At 43.5% G+C, this 25,341-nt stretch overlaps 1 protein-coding gene and 1 pseudogene across 4 annotated transcripts in view; both read right to left on the bottom strand.

The window, feature by feature from the left end:
* Positions 1-9,620, bottom strand: part of USP33 (ubiquitin specific peptidase 33) — a 65,852-nt gene extending 56,232 nt beyond the window's left edge. The window contains exon 1 of one of the 4 annotated variants that reach the window (XM_003807783.5): positions 9,375-9,620. The gene's annotated coding sequence lies outside the window, so the exon portion shown is untranslated. The remainder of the gene's footprint in view (positions 1-9,374) is intronic. The other 3 variants (XM_055117099.2, XM_034928870.3, XM_055117100.3) reach the window with 3 other exon arrangements.
* Positions 9,621-21,791: 12,171 nt separating this feature from the next.
* On the bottom strand, positions 21,792-24,648 carry LOC100980909 (actin, cytoplasmic 2-like; annotated as a pseudogene).
* Between the last annotated feature and the right edge of the window lie 693 nt (positions 24,649-25,341).

Below are 25,341 nucleotides of genomic sequence, written 5' to 3'. Positions count from 1 at the left end.
TCCGGGAGGGAGGTGGGGGGGTCAGCCCCCCACCCGGCCAGCCGCCCCATCCGGGAGGGAGGTGGGGGGGTCAGCCCCCCGCCCGGCCAGCCGCCCCATCCAGGAGGTGAGGGGCGCCTCTGCCCGGCCGCCCCTACTGGGAAGTGAGGAGCCCCTCTGCCCGGCCACCACCCTGTCTGGGAGGTGTACCCAACAGCTCATTGAGAACGGGCCATGATGACAATGGCGGTTTTGTGGAATAGAAAGGGGAGAAAGGTGGGGAAAAGACTGAGAAATCGGATGGTTGCTGTGTCTGTGTAGAGGGAGGTAGACATGGGAGACTTTTCATTTTGTTCTGTACTAAGAAAAATTCTTCTGCCTTGGGATCCTGTTGATCTATGACCTTACCCCCAACCCTGTGCTCTCTGAAACATGTGCTGTGTCCACTCAGGGTTAAATGGATTAAGGGCGGTGCAAGATGTGCTTTGTTAAACAGATGCTTGAAGGCAGCATGCTCTTTAAGAGTCATCACCACTCCCTAATCTCAAGTACCCAGGGACACAAACACTCTGCCTAGGAAAACCAGAGACCTTTGTTCACTTGTTTATCTGCTGACCTTCCTTCCACTATTGTCCTATGACCCCGCCAAATCCCCCTCTGCGAGAAACACCCAAGAATGGTCAATAAAAAATAAAAGAAAAGAAAAGAAAAGAAAGAAGGCATGTATGCTTCCATTCTTGTCTGATAATCACAGGAGATGAGTATTAGACATTAGAAAAAAACAGAAAATGGTTGTATATGGAAATGCTATTGTCCAATCCACAGAAGTAGATTTTGCAAAACTAAGACTCCTGTAGAAGCCTGTGACTTACAAGTTGGAAATCACAAAGAGTGCACAAGATTTTATCTGTTTGTCCTTATCTTTGTAATCTTGTATCTGGCAGCTTTTTCCTCTATCTGCCACACTAACTGGACTACTGGAAGTTTTCTCACCAATAATGATGGCAGTAACACCAACTGAAAATTTTTCCAGATGAAAACGACTGCACTCACGCTCTATGATGTACAGCTCCGGTGGCTAAATTGCTTATCTGCATTAAAGTAAATGCAAAACTGCTTCTGGGCTGGGCATGGTGGCTCGCACCTGTAATCCCAGCACTTTAGGAGACTGAGGCGGGAGGACTGCTTGAGACCAGCCTGGGCAACACGGCAATACCCTGTCTCTACCCCAAAAAAATACAAAAATTACCCAGGCCTGGTGGCATGCCCCTGCAGTCCCAGCTATTCAGGAGGCTGAGGTGGGAGGATCACCTGAGCCCAGGAGGCAGAAGTTGCATGCAGTGAGCTGTGATTGCACCACTGCACTCCAGCCTGAGTGACAGAGCTAGGCCTTGTCTCAAAAACAAAACAAAACTGCTTCTGAAGATATTACCTTTTTTTTTTTTTTTTTTTTTTTTTGAGACGGAGTCTTGCTCTGTCGCCCAGGCTTGAGTGCAGTGGCGCGATCTCAGCTCACTGCAAGCTCCACCTCCCGGGTTCACGCCATTCTCCTGCCTCAGCCTCCTGAGTAGCTGGGACTACAGGCGCCCGCCATCACACCCAGCTAATTTTTTGTATTTCCAGTAGAGATGGGGTTTCACCGTGTTAGCCAGGATGGTCTCGATCTCTTGACCTCGTGATCCGCCCACCTCGGCCTCCCAAAGTGCTGGGATTACAGGCTTGAGCCACCGCGCCCCGCCCGAAGATATTACTTTTAAGGGGAGAATATTTTAGTAGTACAATCTCCAAATTCCAGGTTGAAATTCTGACCCCTTATCCTAATAGAAGATAATCAATCAGCTATTCAAATTTTAATATTAGGAAAAGCATAGGGAACCATGTTATTAGTACAATTTTTTTTTTTGAGACAGAATTTCACTCTGTCGCCCAGGCTGGAGTGCAGTGGCACAATCTCGGCTCACTTGCAACTTTTCCCTCCCAGGTTCAAGCAATTCTCATGCCTCAGCCACCTGAGTAGCTGGGATTACAAGCATGTGTCACCACATCCAGCTAAATTTTTGTATTTTTAGTAGAGACGGAGTTTCACCGTGTTACCCAGACTGGTCTCAAACTTCTGGCCTCAAGTGATCCACCCACCTCGGCCTCCCAAAGTGCTGGGATTACAGGAGTGAGCCACTGCGCCTGGCCTTAATATAATAATTACACATCAGGACATAGTTGGTAACCTAAGGAGCTTTTAATATTGAGAAACTGCCTGAATTCCATTGCCTAGTCTATTCCAAAAAGTAAAGCTCTTCATAAAAAGTCAGATTCACATTACAGAGAAAAAAAATTATGTCAGAAGGATTGGTAGCTATTTAATAGTTACATATAAGATTAATATGAATGCAGGAAGTCTTCACTAGCAGGTGTCAGAACTGCTCAATATTTTTGACAATAACCTGGATAAAGCTACAGAAGGCAGGCTAGTAAAATATAAACTTAAAATTATAAAAATAAGTTTTTAAAGAAAAATTAAACTATTTTTTAAAATAAGCTAAAATTGGCTGGGCGTGGTGGCTCACACCTGTAATCCCAGCACTTTGCGAGGCCGAGGCCGGTGGATCACCTGAGGTCAGGAGTTCATTACCAGCCTAGCCAACATGGTGAAACCCCGTCTCTACTAAAAACACAAAAAATTAGCAGGGCGTGGTGGTGTGCGTCTGTAGTCCTAGCTAGCTGGGAGGCTGAGGCATGGGAATTGCTGGAACCCAAGAGGAGGAGGTCGAAGTGAGCCAAGATCATGCCACTGCACTCCAGTCTGGGTGACAAGAGCAAAACTCCATCTCAAAAAATAAAAAATAAAAAAATTAGCTAAAATTAACAGGACGAAATTTAATAATGATGGATGTGATATTCGACATTGGGATTCAAAGAATCAACCATATAAACTGAGACCAAAAAAGGGGGTCAGGTATTTGGATTCTAGACCCTTGAAGAAGTAGCAATTCCTACTCAATTAATCAACAGAACACTAGGTTTCAAGGTTTCAGAATAAAAAGAGTAACCAGTCTTGCTGAGTATGGTGGCTCACACCTGTAATCCCAGCACTCTGGGAGGCAGGGGCATGAGGATCGCTTGAGGCCAAGAGTTCAAGACCAGCCTAGGCAACAGAGTGATACCCACCCCCCATCTTTACAAAAAAAAAAATAATAATTTTTTAATTGAATAGAGTGGTGAAAAGGGGAAAAAATAATAATTTTTTTAAAAAGAAGAGTAGCCAATCTTAATGTTCTCATAAACTAAGTAGATTATATCTGGAATACAGTATTTTATTTAAGAAGAATACTAAAAGCTACATAATAAGAGTGCCTCTCATAGAAAACCTTAAAAGAAATAATTTGAAAACTGTATCTTATAAGATAGCACTGTACTAAGAGTAAAGTTTCTGGGGCAAGGCTCCACTATCTCCTAGATTTGGGACCAGTGATAAGTTTCTTCTCTTTGCCTTAGCTCCCTCATCTAAAACACTGATCTAATTACAAATATCTACTTTCTAGAGTTTTGGAGAAGATTAATATATAATATTTTAAACTAATTATATAATTACACATAATACGTTAATATATAATTACATATTATATATTAGTATATATAAAATACTTAGAAGAGGGTGATATAGTAAGTACTCAGTAAATGTCAACCATTACGAACTGAAAGCATGGATGTTTAAACAGCAGAAGGCAAAAGATGCCAGGACTTGATACACATGTTCCAATTGAACACGATGACCAAAGGGATCCTTTCTTTTCTGTGCAACTTGAGAAAGTCAGAACAGCATATTCAATCAACGGTGAAGACTTCGGTTCAAATACAGATGAACTTTCATGGAAGGAGCATGTTCCCCATAATTGTTACACAGAGGTTGGGTAACTGTCAGAGGTGCTTCAAAGGACAGCAAGCACTTTGCACTAAAAACTCAGAATTGAATTAAGATTCTGTGATTATAAAAAAATTGATTTGTCTTTCAACAGTTTCAATCTAGACTATGGTTCCACGAGTACTAGTCCAGCAGTACCATATGAAATATTACACTTTAGCAAAAATACAATGAAGTAATAAGCTTATGGCTTATCTTTCCATATTTATCATGGAAGAAAATTGCTACCCAATAAAAGCAAGCCAAAAAAACTGATGAATGGAAGGAAGTTATCAATGAAGAGTGCAACAACAAGCAGAAAAGTTTATTTTATTCTCAATCCATAGTAAGTGTTCAGGGAGACTTTTCACGAAAGAAATCAGCTGACAAGCATTTTAAATAACTGTTTCTTTCCCTTTAAACAAATATTCTGAGAATAAAATCATTCAAACCTCTGTGAGGATTTGAAGATCTCACAAAGTCCTATAATACTTACCTAATCATTCTTAATTTTCATTCAAAACCACAACACAGAAAAAGAAATGTAGTGCTAATCTTTTTATTTCTCTTTTACTAGAAAATCTGTCTCATTGATCCTTAAGAGTCTAATTAATGAGAGCCTTAAGGCTATTAAAAGAAATACGCAGTCTCCTAACTGAGTTCTCTGGCTACAACCTATGTGTTCTAGAATCTATTCTTAACATTACCACTATTAATAATACCAAAGTATAGCTCCAATCTGGCAATCTTCATTCCAAATAACATCCTCTAAATGAGATTTGTAAATATTAATTAGCATTTCCTATAAAGATTTTTAAAAATCTGTCCAATAATGAATGGCAAAATATGGTCAATTCTAGCCTTATCTCGTTGAAATAATTTTGAGAAATATTGGAAGAGAGAGGAAATAGAAATGAATTAATGAATATGACAGAGTTCTAACAGAGTCTCAAATAAGCTGATGATAATTTTCACTCTAAGTCTCACTTTTGAGCAAGATGAAGAGTTAATATACTGGCATTATGGAACAGTCATTAAAAATATTCATGTAAACCACATAGAAACATGGAAAAACCTAAATCTTCAGTTCAGCTTGTTAGCAAAAAGAAATAAAGAATATGAGAAAACAAATGCTATCACCATATTCAAATGAGAACCACCATAAGAAAAATTATCAATTCTTTTATTGTTTACCAGACTATAATATTGATTTTAAAACTAATCAAAACTGATTCATCTAAACACAATAATGCTTCCATAAAAAATATAAGAAATTCCGGCCAGACATGGCAGCTCATGCCTGTAATCCCAGCACTTTGGGAATCCAAGGTGGGAGGGTCACTTGAGGTCAGGAGTTTGAGACCAGCCTGGCCAACATGGTGAAACCCCCATCTCTACCAAAAAATACAAAAATTAGCTGGGTATGGTGGCATGCGCCTGTAATCTCAGCTACTCCAGAGGCTGAGTGGTGAGAACTGCTTGAACACAGGAGGTGGAGGTTGCAGTGAGCCAAGATCGCACCACTGCACGCCAGGCTGGGCAAGAGTGAGACCCTTTCTCAAAAAAGTAAAATATATAAGAAATTCCTCTTCTAGGATTTTATAAAAGTTAAAACCTGTGGGAAATGGTCTTATTTTAGGTCACATCCAGCCCTATAGTTTCACCACATTACTGTATTTCAGGACTGTGATAAGCCCTGGGGAATAGAAATTAATTTAACAAATGCTTATAATCCAGCATGGGCCAGACATTATAAGTTTGTGGGGATGGCAGCATTGTTCAAGTCTCCACCCTGCTTTCCTTTTGAATGACTGGTCATCAACACTCTTATCTTCACTCTCCTGAATACTATGCAATTCTTTCACTTTCCTTAAAAAACTAATTTGAAAGTCAGTGTCCTTCTGTCAACCCTTCTTTTTCACAAGTTAACTAACTTTTAAACCTCAGTACCATCTTAGATCCCTCCTTACTTTTTTCATTTACTTTTTTTGAAATGGGAGGCTCGCTATATTGCCCAGGTTGGACTTGAAGTTCCGGGCTCAAGCAAATCTCCTGTTTCAGCCTCCCAAGTGACTGAGACTACAGGCTCAAGCCACAGCACCTGGCTCCCCTCCTTACTTTCTATCAGTTTCTAAATTCGGCATTTTTTTTTTTTAACCACATTTCATCTCACATTTCTTCTAGGTCTCTATCTAAATTGAGGCTTTTATTTCACATCTGGATTATTCAATGAGAATGCCTGTTAAGACACAGAGTTGATACCTGGACCATCTCCTTTCAGCTCACTTCAATGTTTACTTGTAGCTGGTATGGACAGTTAACACACTGACAACTTCCCATCTCAACTACTTCTCTCCTCAGCTCTCCAGCACCTCAGGAGCTTGCCAAGCCCTACCTAACCAGTGTACCTGGGAAGTTCTGGGAGCCTTTTAGATAAAGGCAATCTTTATCAGTGAAGATTGACTGTAGATGGAAAACCACCCAGCTCCCCTTCATTTGGGGCAGTTATACAAAACTCTGAAGCAGTTATACAAAAATCTCCAAAGGCTTAAGCAGCCTCCAGTTGGCCTTCCACTATTAACCTTTTTTCCTCCTTCTCTGATTCTACCTGCTTCCTCACTTGTGCTTTACAGCATCTCACCTGCACCCATGTCATCTCAGGTCCAAGTTCAAGATGCACTTCAGAGAAACCATAAGGGCTACAAAAATAATGGTCACAATCTAGCTTAACATAAAGCCACCCCAGCAGTCTTCCAGTCTCAATCTTCTAACAATTACAGCTCATTTTCCTTTCATGTGGATCACATACCTCTTCTGATCAAACACCTTCAGTGAAGTCTTTCATAATTTGTCTTCCTTATTATTAACTTACATAAACTATGAATATCAGCCAAATTGTTCTACCGATGTTTTCTCAAATATAAGTTGTACACTTCAAGGAGCTCATTAATCTGTTCACATTACAAATATCCTCCAATATTTACCTTTCAAAGCTCACTCATCTCAAATACTACCTTCACCAAGCCCCATCACAAGTAATGTCTACCTCACCTAAATTCCTAAAGAACTTTTATAAAAACTCATAAGGCATTTACTGTTGTGTAAAAAATTGCCTCACTTGACTACAAGTTCTTTGAAGGCAGAAACCACGTTTCATTCTTTTTGTTTTCCAAAGGGCCTTGTCCTGGTAGACTCAAAATATTGACCTAACTTAACCTTCTGAACATTTGACAGCATGATTTATTTTGATATACCTATTGTTTCTTAAAGACTAGTTCTCAGTATACAATATAGCACATAATTCACGTGCCTTTTTATAGATAGTTAAAAGCAACTGTACTCATCTCACACTCTTTGGAGTTTTCCCACTTATCAAAATGTTCCTGCAGACACATGTACACTTTTAAAGTTTAAAAACTACACTAAATAGAGCTGTTACTTATTCCCTTCCTTTTTAGAAATGGTTACATTTCACATTTCTCACCAAAAATCTTTCAGCATTTTATGTACTTCATTTTCTTGTGAAGAGTCCACAGTCTTGTCATATGTTATAGTTCACAGTGCTCCAATCTTAATCTATCTGAATTCCCAATCTGTATCAAAAGCTGCTTTGGCAATATTATTTCAGGCTTTACGAAATTCTGATCCTTACACAATCTTGAAATGTTTCTGTCATGGGGAAAGACTTTATTTCTTGGCATTCGGAGCTCAGAGGACTGGCATGAGGATCAAGTAAGACTGAGTAAGTGAAAGGTCACTGAAAATTCTAATAGTACTACATAAATGTAAGAATTATCATCTCAATTCTGAATTTCAAATATTTAAAATCACCTATTTACTACAATCTAATGTCATTAAACTGCAGTTATATAAAAAGACTTGCTTACTGTTAAGTTATAAAAAGTTCAGAAAAGACAGAAAAAAAGTGAAAGCTGGCCATAAACCAGATCATAAATAGGAAGCAATCTTAAGTAGACTATCCCTCTTGCACATATCAGGTCAAATATTTTATTCCAATAATATTTTTTGTACTGTCTTTTTTTTTTTTTTTTTTGAGACAGAGTCTCGCTCTGCTGCCCAGGCTGGAGTGCAGTGGCATGATCTCGGCTCACTGCAAGCTCTGCCTCCCGGATTCACGCCATTCTCCTGCCTCAGCCTCCCAAGTAGCTGGGACTACAGGCACCTGCCACCATGCCCGGCTAATTTTTTGTAATTTTTAGTACAGACGGGGTTTCACCGTATTACCCAGGATGGTCTCGATCTCCTGACCTCGTGATCCTCGGCCTCCCAGAGTGCTGGGATTACAGGCGTGAGCCACCGCGCCCAGCCCTGACCTTTCTTTCAATCCTGCCAAAGTAATGAAATAATACAAAGCTCCTAACATTGTGTAACTATTTCTATTATTTTTTCATAAAACTAGCATTGTCTTTAAGATTCCTATTTTCTCCCTTATTTATAATAGTACGAATTCACTAACAATATTTGTATTATGCTCAAATCAAATAGCCTATGACGATAATGTGACTTGGTCAGACCTTTCCAAATAAGACAGTATGAAAAACGGAACTAGGACGGCCTCGTTACTTTTTGTAACACGTTTTTCTTAAAGGAAAAATAATCTGATTAAACTTAAAAATTCTCTACATCCACATAGTTATTAAGCAAAAGGCCTAGAGATCGTTACGGTAAAATTCACCCTCAATTTAAGTCTATGCTCCTGCCAGAATTTCACCCTCCGGCTCAATTTTCCAGGCCTAATACTGATTCTATGAGAATGTAAACTCCAACGGTACTTAAGTGCAAAACACCCAGGAAAATCTCATCGTCCTAGAGCTCAACGTAAAACCCTGTAAATATTCAAATGAAGAGCGTTTTGTATACGAGAAATATAAGTAAAGGTCTGGGAAACCACACACTATGGATCTTTCATCCAAACAAAGGTTGCAGATGGATAGAAGGTAAGGGGTAACCTCTCAGTCAAGATCAAACATTGGTCGAAGAAAAATTCCAGGGACGATGACACCTCGGTTTTTCCGTTCACAACAACAAATAACGGGGCCGGCCCCCTCAACAGCGCCGCAAAGCGAAACCAGAACCCAGGAGCCGGCGCGCTGCAGGGCTTTCAGTCACCCACTGAGAGGGACTGGCAAGCCTGAGTGGGGAGACCGAGGAAGGGAGCAGAGCGCCCCCCCCTCGGGCTCACCTGCACCTCCCGCTTCCAGGAAAGAACCCCTGAGGACCCTTCCTCAAATCAACGACCAGTTCCCATCCTCCACCGACCGTTGACAGGGCGACCACTAGATTATCTCTGCAACGCAGAGCACCAGGGGCCAAGGCCTTCTTCCCGCCCGCGAACCCGCCGCCACCCAGGACCAAGAAAAAGAGGCTGCTGCAGCGGCCGCAGCCCCAGCAGGCGGAAGCGAGAACAGAGACCGGACCCCGGACGCGAGCGAAACGCCCTTGGGCCCCGCGCCCCTCCCAGCAGCGCCGCGCTCACCTCCACGGCCTGGCCCGCGGGAACCGCCAGCTCGACCAACAACGGCCTGCAGCCGCACCTCCGCAAGCTCCTCTTTTCCTTCTCAGCTCTCAGAGAGGGGCAGTGTCGCGACAGGAGGGCCGGAAAACGGCCCCGCAGCGCTGCCCTCGGGGTGTCCGCCTCCTGAACCGGCCACTTCCCGCAGCAGCCGCGGCTCCTTCCGGTGTCTCCGGGGCCGCCGCAGGCGTCTCCGGCGTCAGGGGAGGTGGGGGCGGAGCCTCGATGGGAGCCCGCCCCAGGGGCGGGGCCACGGGAGCCAGGCCCAGGTGCGGGGACCCAGGCCGGCTCCCTGCTCTGACTGCAAACTAACTGTACAGGGTATGTGCAGCAGTTTGAGTCTGTGTGCTTTTTTTTTTCGTTTTTCACATGTTTTCTCCTTCTCTTTCACAGTCACACACTACGACCATTATAAGGTCTTGTCTCGATGCATTACAAAAACTGCATTAAGGCTGGCCACTGAAGGGCCTCAGGTTTCCAAACTTGAGCAAAGAAATATTAGACTTAACTTATCCCAATTCAACATTGTATTTCCTCCTTTCATCTTTCTTCCCCCAACTTCTTAGGACCTAGATTCTCTGAAAGCAATTATGTTTCCCTTTTCCACCTATGCAAAGAAGAAATTTATCTCACCATTTTCTCCTTAGGCTAAAATCAAGAGGATCAAATAAATATTTATTGAAACCTTAGTATCTGCTTAATGCCTGGAGCATTGAAGGAGTCTTGCCTTCTAATTATGTAACTGTTAAAATGCACTCGATTGAGGTTCAAATCTATGAATAAAAAAGTTTATATTAATAAAAAATTGTTAAAATTGCCAGTTTCAATCTGTCTCATGACATCTGACTTTTTGGTCTCCAAAATGGGAGCATGTACCCAAGTATCATGCAAGATGCTCAGTCTCCATTGGAATAGGTAGAAAATATAAAAGCTTCTACTTATTTTTATGGTAAAAATGAAATAAATTAACCATGATACAAAATTCTATGTAGGGATTGACACTCAGGCCTCAATTTGCACCACAAATGATCGCCTATCCTCGGTTCACTGAGGAGAATAGAAATTTCACAGAATAGAAGTTTCACGGGCAGGCGCCATGGTTCATGCCTGTAATCCCAGCACTTTGGGAGGCCGAGGCAGGTGAATCACTTAAGTTCGAGACTAGCCTGGGCAACATGGCGAAACCCCATTTCTACTAAAAATACAAAAATTTGCCAGGCATGGTGACGGGCACCTGTAGTCCCAGCTACTCAAGAGGCTAAGAGTGGAGGATCACTTGAGCCCAGGAGTTTGAGGTTGCAGTGAGCCATGATTGTGCCACTGCACTTCAGCCTGGGTGACAAAGTGAGATATTCTCTGGGAGAAAAAAAAAAGATACCGTTAGGAGATGAAAAGTTGTCTCCAGCCGGGCACAGAGCCTCACACCTGTAATCCCAGCATTTTGGGAGGCCAAGGCGGGTGTATTACCTGAGGTCAGGAGTTCAAGACCAGCCTAACAAACATGGTGAAACCCCCATCTCTACGAAAAATACAAAAATTAGCCAGGTGTGGTGGCGCCTGCCTGTAATCCCAGCCACTCAGGAGGCTGAGGCAGGAGAATTACTTGAACCCAGGAGGCAGAGGTTGCAGTGAGCCAAGATAGAGCCACTGAACTCCAGCCTGGGCAACAGAGCAGGACCCTGTCTCAAAAAAAAAAAAAAAAAAAAAAAGCTGTCCACAGAGGAGATCTACAGAAGAAAAAAAAAGAAGAGAGACAGAGAGAGAAGAAAAGTTAGGCCAGCAAATAGAATTTATTTGAAATACATATAATTGAAAAGGGGCTCAACTCCATATGTATTTCCAGAAATCAATTTTTAAAAAAACAGGCGACCAAATAGAAAAATAGACAAAAGTCACTTCCCCAGAAATTCTTCTATTGAAAATGTATCAGGGGTATTCTGTTCTTACAGTGTCCTAGCAAATTCAATTCAGCCTCCAAGTCCCACCACCATCCTGCTTAGTAACCAAGGTTCTCTCTGGGCTTACCTGTCCTGGAGGAGTTCTAGGGCAGTGTCAATGCAAGGAAGACAACTGACAAGGCTGTTCAAGATCACCAGGTGCGGTGGCTCATGCCTGTAATCCCAGCACTTTGGGAGGCCCAGCAGGGCAGATCACCTGAGATCGGGAGTTTGAGACTAGTGCGTAGATAATAGTAGGCAAGTACTTCTCAGGTGGACACCAAGTGAAGTCCTTGCAGTGGACAAGTTCTCACAAAACAAACTCACTCTGATAGAATATAATGCAATACCTCTCCCACTTTTAACTTCCGTGAATTCCTGCCTCCCACCCTTGGGTGTTTATCCTTTCATCCCACAGTCCAGATTGCTTATCTTTTACTTTTCTTCAAACAATATCTCCTGATGGCTTATAATGGCTTATAAGGAAAAACACTATCATTAGGAAATAAATCAATCAACTTCCCCCTGAGAGAATAGATTATACATTCCAAAGTGTGGACACCCAGCTGAGTCACTGATTCTGGAGTAGAATTCTAGAGGGTGTGTGGACACCCAGCTGAGTCACACTGATTCTGGAACAGAATTCTAGAGGTGCCGTTCATGGAGAATATAATGTAAATAGTATGACTTAGAGTTGTGCATCAGGCCAGGTACTGAAGTCTCTTCTAATGAAAGGGAGAAAAAAGAAGAAATGAAGAGTAGGAAGAAAAAGAAGAAAAGAAGGAGAGATACAAACAGGGAGGGAGGAAGACAATTGAATGGTCATATCAAAAACATATACCTTCTCATTTTTGTAACTGAGTAATGGCAAGTAAAAAATAGCAATGTAGAAAATATACATTTTGGTGCTTATGTACCTGAGACTAAATAAAGCTTTGTAAATGCTGTTTCCTTAGAGACAATTTTACAGATACTCCCAACCTCTATCCTTCCTTCACCTGGCTAACTCCTACCTAGATATTCTCTGTTTAACATAGAACTCTTTACCCCATTATTTCCCGTTTCAGCATCCTGCTTGCTTCCTTTAGAGAATATATTATAATTTGTAATTATCTTAAATTTTTTGGTATACTTAATTTTTTGCCTGTCTCTCCTGAACTCCTCAATGGGAGCAGTGAGTATTTATCTTATTCACAATATTCCCAGAGCCTAGCATTGAAGGACTCAAAAACTTGTTGGCACTCAACTGGGGGTGGTTTTGTCCCCTGAGTGGATAGTTGGCAATATTTCTGAAGAGGATTAGTGGGAGAAAGAATTAGTAACATTCCTTTGCATTGATATTACAAGAGAGTCCCAGACATCATTAATGCCACTATTGAGAAACTCTGATTTAAGCTGGGGCTTTAAAATATGTTTTTGGGCCGGGCCCAGTGGCTCACGTCTGTAATCCCAGCACTTTGGAAGGCCAAGTTGGGCGGATCACCTGAGATCAGGAGTTCAAGACCAGCCTGGCCAACATGATGAAACCCCATCTCTATCAAAAATACAAAAATTAGCTGGGTGTGGTGCAGGTACCTATAATCCCAGCTACTCGGGATGCTGAGGCAGGAGAATCGCTTGAACCCGGGAGGCGGAGGTTGCAGTGAGCTGAGATGGCACCACTGCATTCCAGCCTGGGCAACAAGAGCAAAACTCTGTCTCAAAATAAAATAAAATATGTTTCTGGGCCGGGCGCAGTAGCTCATGCCTGTAATCCCAACACTTTGGAAAGCTGCGGCTGCTTGAGACCAGAGTTCAAGACCAGCCTGGGCAACATGGCGAAACCCTGTCTCTACAAAAAATTGCAACAATTAGCCGGGCATGGTGGATCATGCCTGTAGTCCCAGCTACTATGGAGGGTGAGGTGAGAGAATCACTTGAGCCCAGGAAATTAAGACTGTCATGAGCCATGACTGTGCCACCCCACTCCAGCCTGGGCAATAGGAGCGAGACCCTGTCTCTCAAAAAACAAAAACAAGAACAAAAAAAAGAAAGAAAGAAAAGAAAAATATATTTTAAAACAAATCTTAGGCAAAGTATTTTTGCTTTTCCGCTCACTGTCACATAATTTAAAAGTGCACCAGGTCAGGTGTGTTGGCTCATGCCTATAATTCAGCACTTTTCAAAGCCAAGGTGGGAGGATCAGTTGAGCCCAGGAGTTCGAGACCAGCCTGGTTAACAAAGTGAAATTCTGCCTCTACAAAAAATTTTAAAAAATAATACCAGGATATGACGGCACATGCCTGTAGTACAGCTACTCCAGAGGCTGAGGCAGGAGGATCCCTTGAGCCCAGGAGTTTGAGACTGCAGTGAGTGAGCTATAATCGTGCCACTGTACTCCAGCTTGGTGACAGAGCAAGAGCCTCTCTGTCAGAAAAAAAAAAAAAAAAAAGTCCTCCAGTAATTTTCTAGTAATAAAAAAAAAATGGCCTTTTGCCCCTAGTATGAGAAAAAAATCCTGTCCAGTGCAATATCAAAAATTCTCTGCCATTTCCTCTACCTTGTTCTCCCTTCTCCCTGGCTTATTGGCTTTTTGTTTTGTGCCCCTCCACAGTTGAAGAAGACAAGAACAGAAAGGATCTTTCTGGACTGACACAGTTTTAGCAGTCAGTGACTTTTGGGAGTGGCTGAGATCTGAAGCTGACTCCTTCTCTCATGGAGTCCATCACTGGAACCCTCACCTACAGTCTCTTGGCTCAGCAATGTATCTTCTGGATGGCCACCTATGACCTAGTCCTTAGTCCCCTGATTTCCAGGGATCCTCTCACCCAAACTGACAGTCCTTTTGGACAGCCATTTTCAAGGTGACCCAGTCCAAATCTCTTACATGAGGTTCTCACTTAGTCCACAAAAAGCATACAAGTATCTTGCACAGAAGTGTGAACTGTTCCCAATCAGCCCTATATGCATTTTGTGTGTGTGTGAAAGTCTCGCTGCAGTGCAGTGGCACAATCCTGGCTCACTGCAACCTCTGCCTCCTGGGTTCAAGTGATTCTCCTGCCTCAGCCTCCCGAGTAGCTGGGACTACAAGCAGGCACTACCATGCCCGGCTAATTTTTGTATTATTTTTTTTTTTTTTAGCAGAGACGGGGTTTCATCATTGTTGGCCACGCTGGTCTTGAATTCCTGACCTCAAGTGATCTGCCTGCCTCAGCCTCCCAAAGTGCTGGGATTACCGGCATGAGCCTCCACACCCAGCCCCTATATGCATCTTCTGCTCAGAGGCAGCCTCAGTCTCTTGATTTAGAACTTTTCAAATGTACATCAGTTACCAGATATCATCTCTGTAAGATTCAAGGGGCACATCTCATCTTTTCCAAATGGTTCTCTTGAAGCCCCTCAGACTTGGCTTGAAATGAGACAGAAGCACCTATTTCCCCACCCATCATGGAGGTATCTTAACTTAAGATGTGTAATTTGGCACTGACATTTGAAGTCTCTGCCAAGAATCTGTTATCATCTATTCACTCTTAGAGTAACGATTCAGGTTACCCTAGCTCAAAGTTTCTAAAAAATGACGTGACACGGACATTTTGGATTAAATAATTCTTTGTTGTGGAGGGTGGTTCCTGTGCACTGAAGGATATTTAGCAGCATCTTTAGTCTTTACCTACTAGATCCCAGTAGCACCTCCTCCAGTGATAACAAACAAAAATGTCTCCAAACATTGCCAAAAGTCACCCAAGGGGCAAAATCACCCCCAGTTGAGAATCGGTGCTCTAGTTTAGGCTAGTGCTTCTCAGAGTTTTCTTAGATTATCAGATCAGGTCATTTAGAAAATTATAATACACTGGGATCAATAGACAAGGATGTTTGCTGTTAGAGGTTTCCAGCAGGGATCACTGCCTTGGCATACCTGTAAGCCACTTGAAGCCCATAGGTGAACTGGGATACAGAATTTGGATGCCCTAACTTTGGCAAAAAGGAGGTTTACTGGCTTATAGAATCCAAGGAATGATAGCTAGAACCAGGGACTCAAACATTGCAAGGGCTTTCTAATCTCTTTACCACTCCCTTTTTTTTTTTTTTTTTTTTTTTGAGGTAGGGTATCGCTGTGTCACCCAAACTGAAGTGCAGTGGCACAATCATGGCTTACTGTAGCCTTGACCTCCTGGGTTCAAGCAATCTTCTCGTCTCAGCCCCCCAAGAAGCTTGGACTACAAGTGCACTCCACCACGCCTGGCTAATTTTTGTATTTTTTATAGAGATGGGTTTTCGCCATGTTGCGCAGGTTGGTTTCATACTCCTGGGCTCAGGTGGTCTGCCTGCCATGGCGTCCCAAAGTGCTGGGATTACAGGTGTGAGCCACAGTACCTGGCCCATCACTCACTTTCTAATTTGCCATCTTATAGTTTTCTCCAAAAGCAGAGTTCCCGGTTTAAAAAAAAATCCCAAAGAAGGGATTTACTATCTTCACCTGGGTCCAGTGCCTGTCCAAGAGCATTCAGCCAGAGGGTCAGTGTCATGGAAGAACAGGGCACCTTCCATGACAATCAAGTAGATGAATGGAAGACACAATATCATAGATAGCCAATACTGGCTTACAGGCCAAGAAAAATTTCTTACTTGGCCCACCTCGCACTCCCGAAGTGCTAGGATTATAGATGTAAGTCACTGTGCCTCGCTGAACACAGGTCTTTTTTGGAGTAGCACAGCATTCTCATAACTACTGAGGCAATGCAGTGAAAATATGCTCTAGGTCATTTTCCAGCTTCAGATCTCCAGATTTTACCATTTTCACAATCTTTTCAAGCCTCAATTTCTTGATCTTAAAAATGGCAATAATTTTTTTAATAACAGCTTTATTGAGATATATACACATACCATACAATTCATCCATTTAAAGTCTACACCTCAATGGTTTTCAAGTGTACACTTCCAGAGGAGGAGAGACATTTTTGGCAGAGGGAGGAGAATAGGCAAAGGCACATCAGCAAGAAAGAATATACTGCAATTGGGAACTTACAAGGGGTCAGTATTGCTAAGTAAAGATTGAGAGCAGGGGATAGGGGAAAAGACTAGACAAGAGAGGCAGATCATAAGTGGCCTTGTCTGCTAAGTAGTTTTTCTTCTAAGGATACAAATAACTTTGGGAAAGAAAGCAACACAATGAGATTTACGTATTGGATTAGTTGGATGGTAATGACTGAAATAGAGTAGAGACAGGCTACTTATTGTAGAATCCAGACAAGGGAAGATAAGGGCCTAGCAGTGGAGATGGTAATGAGAGTTACTTAGGAGTCTAAAATAACAGACTTTTAATTGACTGCATGGGAGATGGAGCCTAGGAGGGCTCCTCTGTACAGATCCTCTAAATTCTTACCTGGGTTATTTTAATAGCTTCCTCACATGTCTTTCCGACTCTATTCTCAGTCTCCTTTAGTCCAATGCCATACTTCTAAACATAACTTTCTAAAACCTATATCTAGTCATGTAAGTCTTCAATGACTCTTCCCTGCTCCCAAAGAGTTTTTTTCTCACCAAGGTCCTAGGATGAGGCAAATAAGTTGGCCAGAATGCAATATCTAAGAACCCTATATTTGCAGGAACCAGCAAATACTTCTAACTGTATGCCCTAGGCACCTTGCTTGCTTCCATGGCCTTAGTTTGACCCAAATTTACTCCACCTACCTAGTATTTTGCTATGCCCAATCAAACACCCTGTCCTCAAGCTACTCTAACTTACATTTCGTTTTTCTGAAAGGCAAAACATTTGCTTGTGCCTCTCCTACTTAGTGCAACTTTACTTATACAGGGAATGCCTTTTCTCTCAAAAGTGAACTCCATTCCATTCATCCTTTAAGGGGACACCTTCTGGGGCAGCCATGTTCAACCCTTTGAATGCAACAACTTTTTTGCTGATCCATAGTGGTGGATATCATGAAAATTATGCACGGAACTTTTTTTTTTTTTTTTTTTGAGACAGAGTTTCACTCTTGTTGCCCAGGCTGGACTGCAATGGTGAGATCTCGGCTCACTATAACCTCTGCCTCCCGGGTTCAAGCGATTCTCCTGCCTCAGCCTCCCGAGTAACTGTGATTACAGGCACCCACCACCACACCCAGCTAATTTTTTTTATATTTTAGTAGAGACGGGATTTTACCATATTGGCCAGGCTGGTCTCTAACTCCTGACCTCAGGTGATCCACCCGCCTCAGCCTCCCAAAGTGCTGGGATTACAAGCGTGAGCCACTGCATCTGGCCTTCACGGAACTTTTTTTTTTTTTTTTTTTTTTTTTTTTTTTTTTAGCTCATCAGCTATCGTTAGTGTTAGTATATTTTATGTATGGCCCAAGGCCATTCTTCTTCCAGTGTGGCCCAGGGAAGCCAAAAGGATGGACACCCGTGTCCTAGGGCAAGCCTCTTCTGACTTTTCTGTGCTGTGTGGGCCTTTCCTTGCATTCTGTACCATGTTCCTTAGTGATTATTACTGCTGCTTGATATACCATATACACTGTAATGTCATTATTACACATAGCAGTGATTTGTTCACTTTTCCATTTCCTGAACCAAGCTGTGGGCAGGAATTTTTCTTACTCATTCTAGTATTTCCAGCTTTCAGCACACCACAAGGCACAATGTAAGAAATGAACAAATCAATAAACCTATTACTGAAAAAGACGAATGAATGGGAAAATATGAAAGAATTACAAGATGCATTTTTTAACTTAGAGAAGCAGTAATTTTCTTGTACTTCTCAAAATTTCCATCATTTAAATGTATACACAGCAGATGCAGCTCTTTTAAAAAATAAGTTTAGAAATGACACACGGTTTTCTAGGGTTTTGAAGTCGTAAGATTTTTTAGAAATGCAAAATATGAACTCTTGTTTCTCGGTAGTTTAATTTAAATTTTATGTTCTTTATGTTAAAGTAACTTTAGAAGAAACTTATTTGCCTAAACTCTTACTTGAAAAATCTCTGTGGTGTCTATTAGTTATTTTACATTTTGATGTAAATACCTTCCAATAGAACACAGGTGTCTCTCTCTCTCTCTCTCTCTCTTTGAAAAAGGGTCAGACCGGGAGGATAACTTGAGGTCAGGAGTTCGAGACCAGCCTGGCCAACATGGAGAAACCCTGTCTGTACAAAAAATACAAAAATTAGCCAGGCATGGTGGCATGTACCTGTAGTCCCAGCTACTCAAGAGGCTCAGGCGGGAGGATTGCTTGAGCCCAGGAGGCAGAGGTTGCAGAGAGCTGAGATCACATCACTGCACTACAGTCTAGGTGACAGAAGGAAACTCCGTCTCAAAAATAAGTAAGTAAATAAATAAAAATAAACAATAAAAATAAAAAATAAATAAATAAATTTAGAACGTTTTCACCATTCCCGAAAGAAACCCTGTATCCTTCTGCAGTCACTTTAATTTCCCCTCAACTCTCCCAGCTCTAGGCAATCACTATGCTGCTTCCTCTTTGTATAGATTTGCCTATTCTGGACGTTGCATATAATGAGAACCATATACAATATATGGTCTTTGTAACAGGCTTTTTTTTTGTTTGTTTTTTGAGACAGAGTCTCCCTCTGTCGTCCAGGCTGGAGTGCAGTGGTGCAATCTTGGCCACTGCAACCTCCACCTCCTGAGTTCAAGCCATTCTCCTGCCTCAGCCTCCCAAGTAGCTGGGACTACAGGTGCACAACACCACGCCCGACTAATTTTTATATTTTTAGTAGAGATGGGGTTTCACCATGTTGACCAGGCTGGTCTCGAACTTCTAACCTCAAATGATCTGCCCACCTCCACCTCCCAAAGTGGCGTGAGCCACCGTGCCCCACCTGACAGGCTTCTTTACTTAACATGTTTTAAAGATTCGTCCATGTTATAACATTTATCAGTTCATCATTCCTTTTTATGACCAAATAATATTACATGAATATATCACATTTTATTTATTCATTCATCAGTTGATGGACATTTGAGTTGTTTCTATGTTTTGGCCATTAAGAATACTGCTGAGGCCAGGCGTGGTGGCTCACATCTGTAATCCCAGCACTTTGGGAGGCCGAGGCGGGTGGATCATGAGGTCAGGAGATAGAGACCATCCTGGCTAACACGGTGAAAATCTGTCTCTACTAAAAATACAAAAACAAAATTGGCCAGGCATGGTGGTAGGCGCCTGTAGTCCCAGCTACTCGGAAGGCTGACGCGGGAGAATGGCGTGAACCCGGGAGGCAGAGCTTGCAGTGAGCCGAGATTGCACCACTGCTCTCCAGCCTGGGCAACAGAGTGAGACTCCATCTCAAAAAAAAAAAAAGAAAAAGAAAAATGCTGCTAGGCAAGGCATGGTGTCTCACGCCTGTAATCCCAGCACTTTGGGAGGCCCAGGCTGGAGGATCACTTGAGGCGAGGAGTTTGAGACCAGCCTGGCCAACATGGTGAAACCCACTCTCTACTAAAAATTCAAAAATTAGCTGGCATGATGGCGGGTGCCTGTAATCCCAGCTACTCGTGAGGCTGAGATGGGAGAATCACTTGGGCCTGGGAAACAGAGGTTGCAGTGAGCCGAGATCGTGCCACTGCACTCCAGCCTGGGTGACAGAGTGAGACTATGTCTCAAAAAAAAAAAAAAAAAGAATAATGCTGCTATGTATATTCATGTACAAGTTTTGGTATGAATGTATGTTTCATTTCTCTTGGATATTACCTGGGAGTAGAACTGCTGGACCACATGATAACTCTGTATTTAACGTTTTGAGGAACTGAATCTGTAGTATTTGGATATGTACATACCACTATACTCTGAATAGATGTTCTAAATTAGCATCTAAAACCATACTTTGAGTTCTAGATGCCTTGGTTAGCTTAGTTCTGACTCATAGAAGGGTCCTGTAAAATACTTTCAGAGGGTAATGAGACTAAAGCTATAATGGCCAATATGTGACCTATAGCATTGTATATATTTGAAAGGAGGCCCTGAGGTATTTCTGGGGACTGCCAAGTTTTTGCAGTTAGTAGAAAAAGTAATTGGAGCTACAAATTACCTAAAAGTGTTCATCTACTTAGGTGATATAATTGCTTTTACAACCTCAATGTGCTAGACTTCTTTCTTCAGGCTTAATGTCGTCACTTGATAAATGTTGTTTCCACTAATCAATCATTCATGAAGTACATTGGCCACATATTGTTTCAGATGGAATGAGCAGTGACCCTAACTATTCTTAGTTTGTTTTTTTTTTCGAGACGGAGTCTCGCTCTGTTGCCCAGGCTGGAATGCAGTGGCGCGATCTCAGCTCACTGCAAGCCCCGCGACCCGGGTTCACGCCATTCTCCTGCCTCAGCCTCCCGAGTAGCTGGGACTACAGGCGCCCGTCAACACGCCTGACTAATTTTTTGTATTTTTAGTAGAGACGGGGTTTCACGGTGTTAGCCAGGATGGTCTGGCTCTCCTGACCTCGTGATCCGCCCGTCCTCGGCCTCCCAAAGTGCTGGGATTACAGGTGTGAACCACCGCGCCCGGCCGACCCTAACTATTCTAAATAAAATATCAGATATACCCAACGAGTGCAATTAAATCTGACTTTGGTGCTGGGCATGGTGGCTCACGACTGTAATCCCAGCACTTTGGGAGGCCGAGGTGGGCAGATCACTTGAGGTCAGGAGTTTGAGATCAGCCTGGCCAACATAGTGAAACCCATCTCTACTAAAAATACAAAAATTAGGGCCAGATGCGGTGGCTCATGCCTGTAATCCCAGCACTTTGGGAGGCCAAGGGGGGGCAGATCACGAGATCAGGAGATCAAGACCATCCTGGCTAACATGGTGAAACCCCGTCTCTACTAAAAATACAAAAAATTAGCTGGGCATGGTGGCGGACGCCTGTAGTCCCAGCTACTCGGGAGGCTGAGGCAGGAGAATGGCCTGAACCCGGGAGGAGGAGCTTGCAGTGAGCCGAGACCACGCCACTGCACTCCAGCCTGGGCGACAGAGAGAGACTCCGTCTCAAAAAAAAGAAAAAGAAAGAAAGAAAAATTAGCTGGATGTGGTGGCATGAGCCTGTAGTCCCAGCTACTTGGGAGGCTGAGGAAGGAGAATCACTCAAACCCAGGGGGTGGAGGTTACAGTGAGCCAAGATTGTGCCACTGCACTCCAGCCTGGGTGACAGAGCGAGCGAGATTCTATCTAAATAAATAAATAAAAACAAGTCTGACTTTGGTACCTTCTGCATGTGGCTCACTCCTAAATGCTGGCTCTTTTCTTGTCCCTTTTGTATGTTCCTCAATGACTGTCTCCTTTGCTAGGGACCTCTTACTGTTTCATTTCCCAATCCTGGACAAAAAAAACCTGTGGCTGAACATTTAGATGGTCAATTTAAACCTGGTTTGAAGATACAACCTTCTAATGTAATTCAAGCCTGGCTACATTCTGTGACAGTCACATGGTCCACAGGAAAATTTTTCTTGCAAAGTTGCAAGTACAGGCCCCTTCTGTTGTAGGCCTCTCTCTCTCTGTTCTGCCATCAAAGGCTTCTCTAGATAGCCTATTGCTTTTAGACTTTTCCAGGTAACATAAATTCCAGGGCACAGAGTCAACCTGTCTGAATTTCTTAAAGTTCCTTTACTTGGCTTGAGGTGGAGATAGTGTGGGATAAGCACTCTCTTCTTCCCACTCCTGGGGAAGGGGAACAAAAATGCACAGCACTCCAGAAAACTGTCTCCTAGGCTTTTTTTTTTTTTTTTTTTTTTTTTTGAGACAGGGTCTGGCTCTGTCACCCAGGCTGGAGTACAGTAGCACGATCTTGGATCACTGCAACCTCCATCTCCTGGGCTCATGCCATCACCCTCCCATGTCATCCTCCCACCGCAACCTCCCGAGTAGCTGACACTACAGGTGTGCCCAACCACACCCAGCTAGTTTTTGCATTTTTACAGAGACTGGTTTTCATCATGTTGCCCAAGCTGGTCTTGAACTCCTGGGCTCAAAGTGATCCACCTGCCTCAGCCTCCCAAAGTGCTGGGACTACAGGCATGAGCCACCAAGCCTGGCCCTTCCAGGCATGTTTATTCTACAATCTTCTTTCATCAATCCTGACATATCATTCCTGGGAGGTGTGTGAGAACTGAGGATTGCTAAACTGGCTTCACAGTCTTCCAGCATGTCCTATGGAGATGGTCTGGCATCCTCTTTTAGAATGCTCAGGGTACTTCACATTTATTTTTCTCAGCTTTGGAGCCTCTGTTAAAAGACGCACTGAAGGGTCTCATTTAATATGCCATATATCTTAGAAATATGTGCCAGGATTGTTCTATGTTCTTTTTTTTTTTTTTGTAAGGTGTGCTCTTTTATTCAACTGGTCTCAAGTCAGTATACAGGTAAGCCCTGGCTGCCTCCACTCACTCCCAGGGAAACCAAAAGCCTTCATACATCTCAAGTTGGGGGACACAAAAGGGGGCCACAAAGGCTGATCATTGAAAATAAAACAAAATAAAAAAGTATTAAGGCAAAGATTAAAAAAATTTTGCGGCAGGGCACGGTGGCTCACACCTGTAATCCCAGCACTTTGGGAGGCTGAGGTGGGCAGATCACAAGGTCAGGAGATCAAGACCATCCTGGCTAACACAGTGAAACCCCGTCTCTACTAAAAATACAAAAAATTAGCCGGGCGTGGTGGCAGGCGCCTGTAGTCCCAGCTACTCGGGAGGCTGAGGCAGGAGAAGGGCGTGAACCCAAGAGACAGAGCTTGCAGTGCACCGAGATTGCACCACTGCACTCCAGTATTGGCCACAGAGCGAGACTCCATTTCAAAAAAAAAATTTGCATTACATAATTTACATGATAGCAATGCTGTCACCTCCCCTGTGTGGACTCAGGAGAGGACTGGGCCGTTCTCCTTAGAGAGAAGTGGGGTGACTTTTAGTAGGGCAAGGGACTTCCTGTAACAATGCATCTCACGATATTTGGAATGACTATTAAAAAAAAGAACAATGTACAATCAAAGTCCTGGGCCACACTGTAGAACTTTGGGGGATGCTCACTCCAACTGACTACTCTCACCTTCACCGTTCCAGTTTTAAAATCCTGAGTCAAGACACCCCCTCAAAAAAAAAATAAAAATAAAAAAAGTCATGCCAATCTCATCTTGTTTTCCATGCAAGTTAGCTTTTGTCAAGAAAGGGTGTAATGCAACTAAGTAAAAGTCTGCCTAGAAGCATTTGCGGTGGACAATGGAGGGGCTGGAGGGGCTGGACTAATCGTATTCCTGCTTGCTGATCCACATCTGCTGGAAGGTGGACAGTGAGGCCAGGATGGAGCCACTGATCCACATGGAGTATCTACTCTCAGGAGGAGTAATGATCTTGATCTCCATCATGCTGGGCACCAGGGTGGTGATCGCCTTCTGCATCCTGTCAGTGATGCCAGGGTACATGGTAGTGCCGCCAAACAGCACTGTGTTGGCGTAGAGGTCTTTGCAGATGTGCACGTCACACTTCATGATGGAGTTGAAGATAGTTTCTTGGATGCCACAGGATTCCATGCCCAGGAAGGAAGACTGGAAGAGCACCTTGGGGCAGTGGAACCGCTCCTTGCCGATAGTGATGACCTGGCTGTTGGGCAGCTAGTAGCTCTTCTCCAGGGAGGGAGCTGGAGGCCGCCGTGGCCATCTCCTGATCCAAGTCCAGGGTGACGTAGCACAGCTTCTCCTTGATGCCATGCACGATTTCCCACTGGGCGGTGGTGGTGAAGCTGTAGCAGCGCTCCATGAGGATCTTCATGAGGTAATCAGTCAGGTCCTGGTCAGCCAGGTCCAGAAACACGGTGGCCTGGAGGAGGGCCTACCCCTCGTAGATGGACACAGTGTGGGTGACCCTGTGGCTGGAGTCCATCACGATGTGGCCAGAGGCGTACAGGGACAGCATGGCCTGGATGGCCATGTACATGGCTGGGGTGTTGAAGGTCTCAAACATGATCTGGGTCATCTTCTCGTGATTGGCCTTGGAGTTCAGGGGGGCCTCAGTCAGCACTACGGGTGCTCCTTGGAGCCACACGCGGCTCGTTGTAGAAGTTGTGGTGCCAGATCTTCTCCATGTCATCCCAGTTGGTGATGATGCTGTGCTCTATGGGGTACTTCAGGGTCAGGATACCTCTCTTGCTCTGGGCCTCATCACCCTCGTAGGAGTCCTTTTGACCCCTGCCCACCATCACACAGATGTGGAAGGGCAGCGGAGCTCTGTGCTCGCGGGGTGGACGCGGTCTTAGCAGTCTGTTCTACATTCTTAACCTTTTTTTTTTATGGACCTCTTGGCTTTCTGGTAGAGTCTGGGACCCCCTTTTCAAAGTAATGCTTCTATGTGCATAAAACAAATACATGGGATTACAAGGCAAACCAACTATATTGAAATACCGTTGCCTCCTTGGATCCTATGGAGGTCCAAGTACTCAAGCTAAAAATTTCCATAAGAGCCGGGTGCGTTGGCTCACACCTGTAATCCTAGCACTTTGGGAGGCCAAGGCAGGCGTACTGCCTGAGTTCAGCAGTCTGAGAACAGCTCAGGCAACACAGTGAAACCCTGTCTCTATTAAAATACAAAAAATTACCTTGGCATGGCAGCATGCGCCTGTAGTCTCAGCTACTTGGGAGGCTGAGGCAGGAGAATTGCTTGAACCCGAGAGGTGGAGGTTGCAGTGAGCCGAGATCGTGCCACTGCATTCCACCCTGGGCAACAGAGCGAGACATCGTCTCCAAAAAAAAAAAAATTTCCATAAGATTCTTAGTTCTTTCTAAGCATTACTATATTTGTCTTTCTTTTTCTTTTTATTTTTTGAGACAGAGTCCTGCTCTGTCGCCTAGGCTGGAGAGCAGTGGCGTGATCTTGGCTCACTGCAACCTCTGCCTCCTGGATTCAAATGATTCTCCTACCTCAGCCTCCCGAGTAGCTGGAATTACAGGCACGCACCACCACATCTGGCTAATTTTGTATTTTTAGTACAGATGGGGTTTCACCATGTTGACCAGA

Source organism: Pan paniscus, chromosome 1 (assembly GCF_029289425.2).
Source record: "Pan paniscus chromosome 1, NHGRI_mPanPan1-v2.0_pri, whole genome shotgun sequence".
Lineage (NCBI taxonomy): Eukaryota > Metazoa > Chordata > Mammalia > Primates > Hominidae > Pan > Pan paniscus.
Note: the sequence above shows the minus strand (reverse complement) of the source record. Positions and strands in the feature narration are given on the sequence as shown.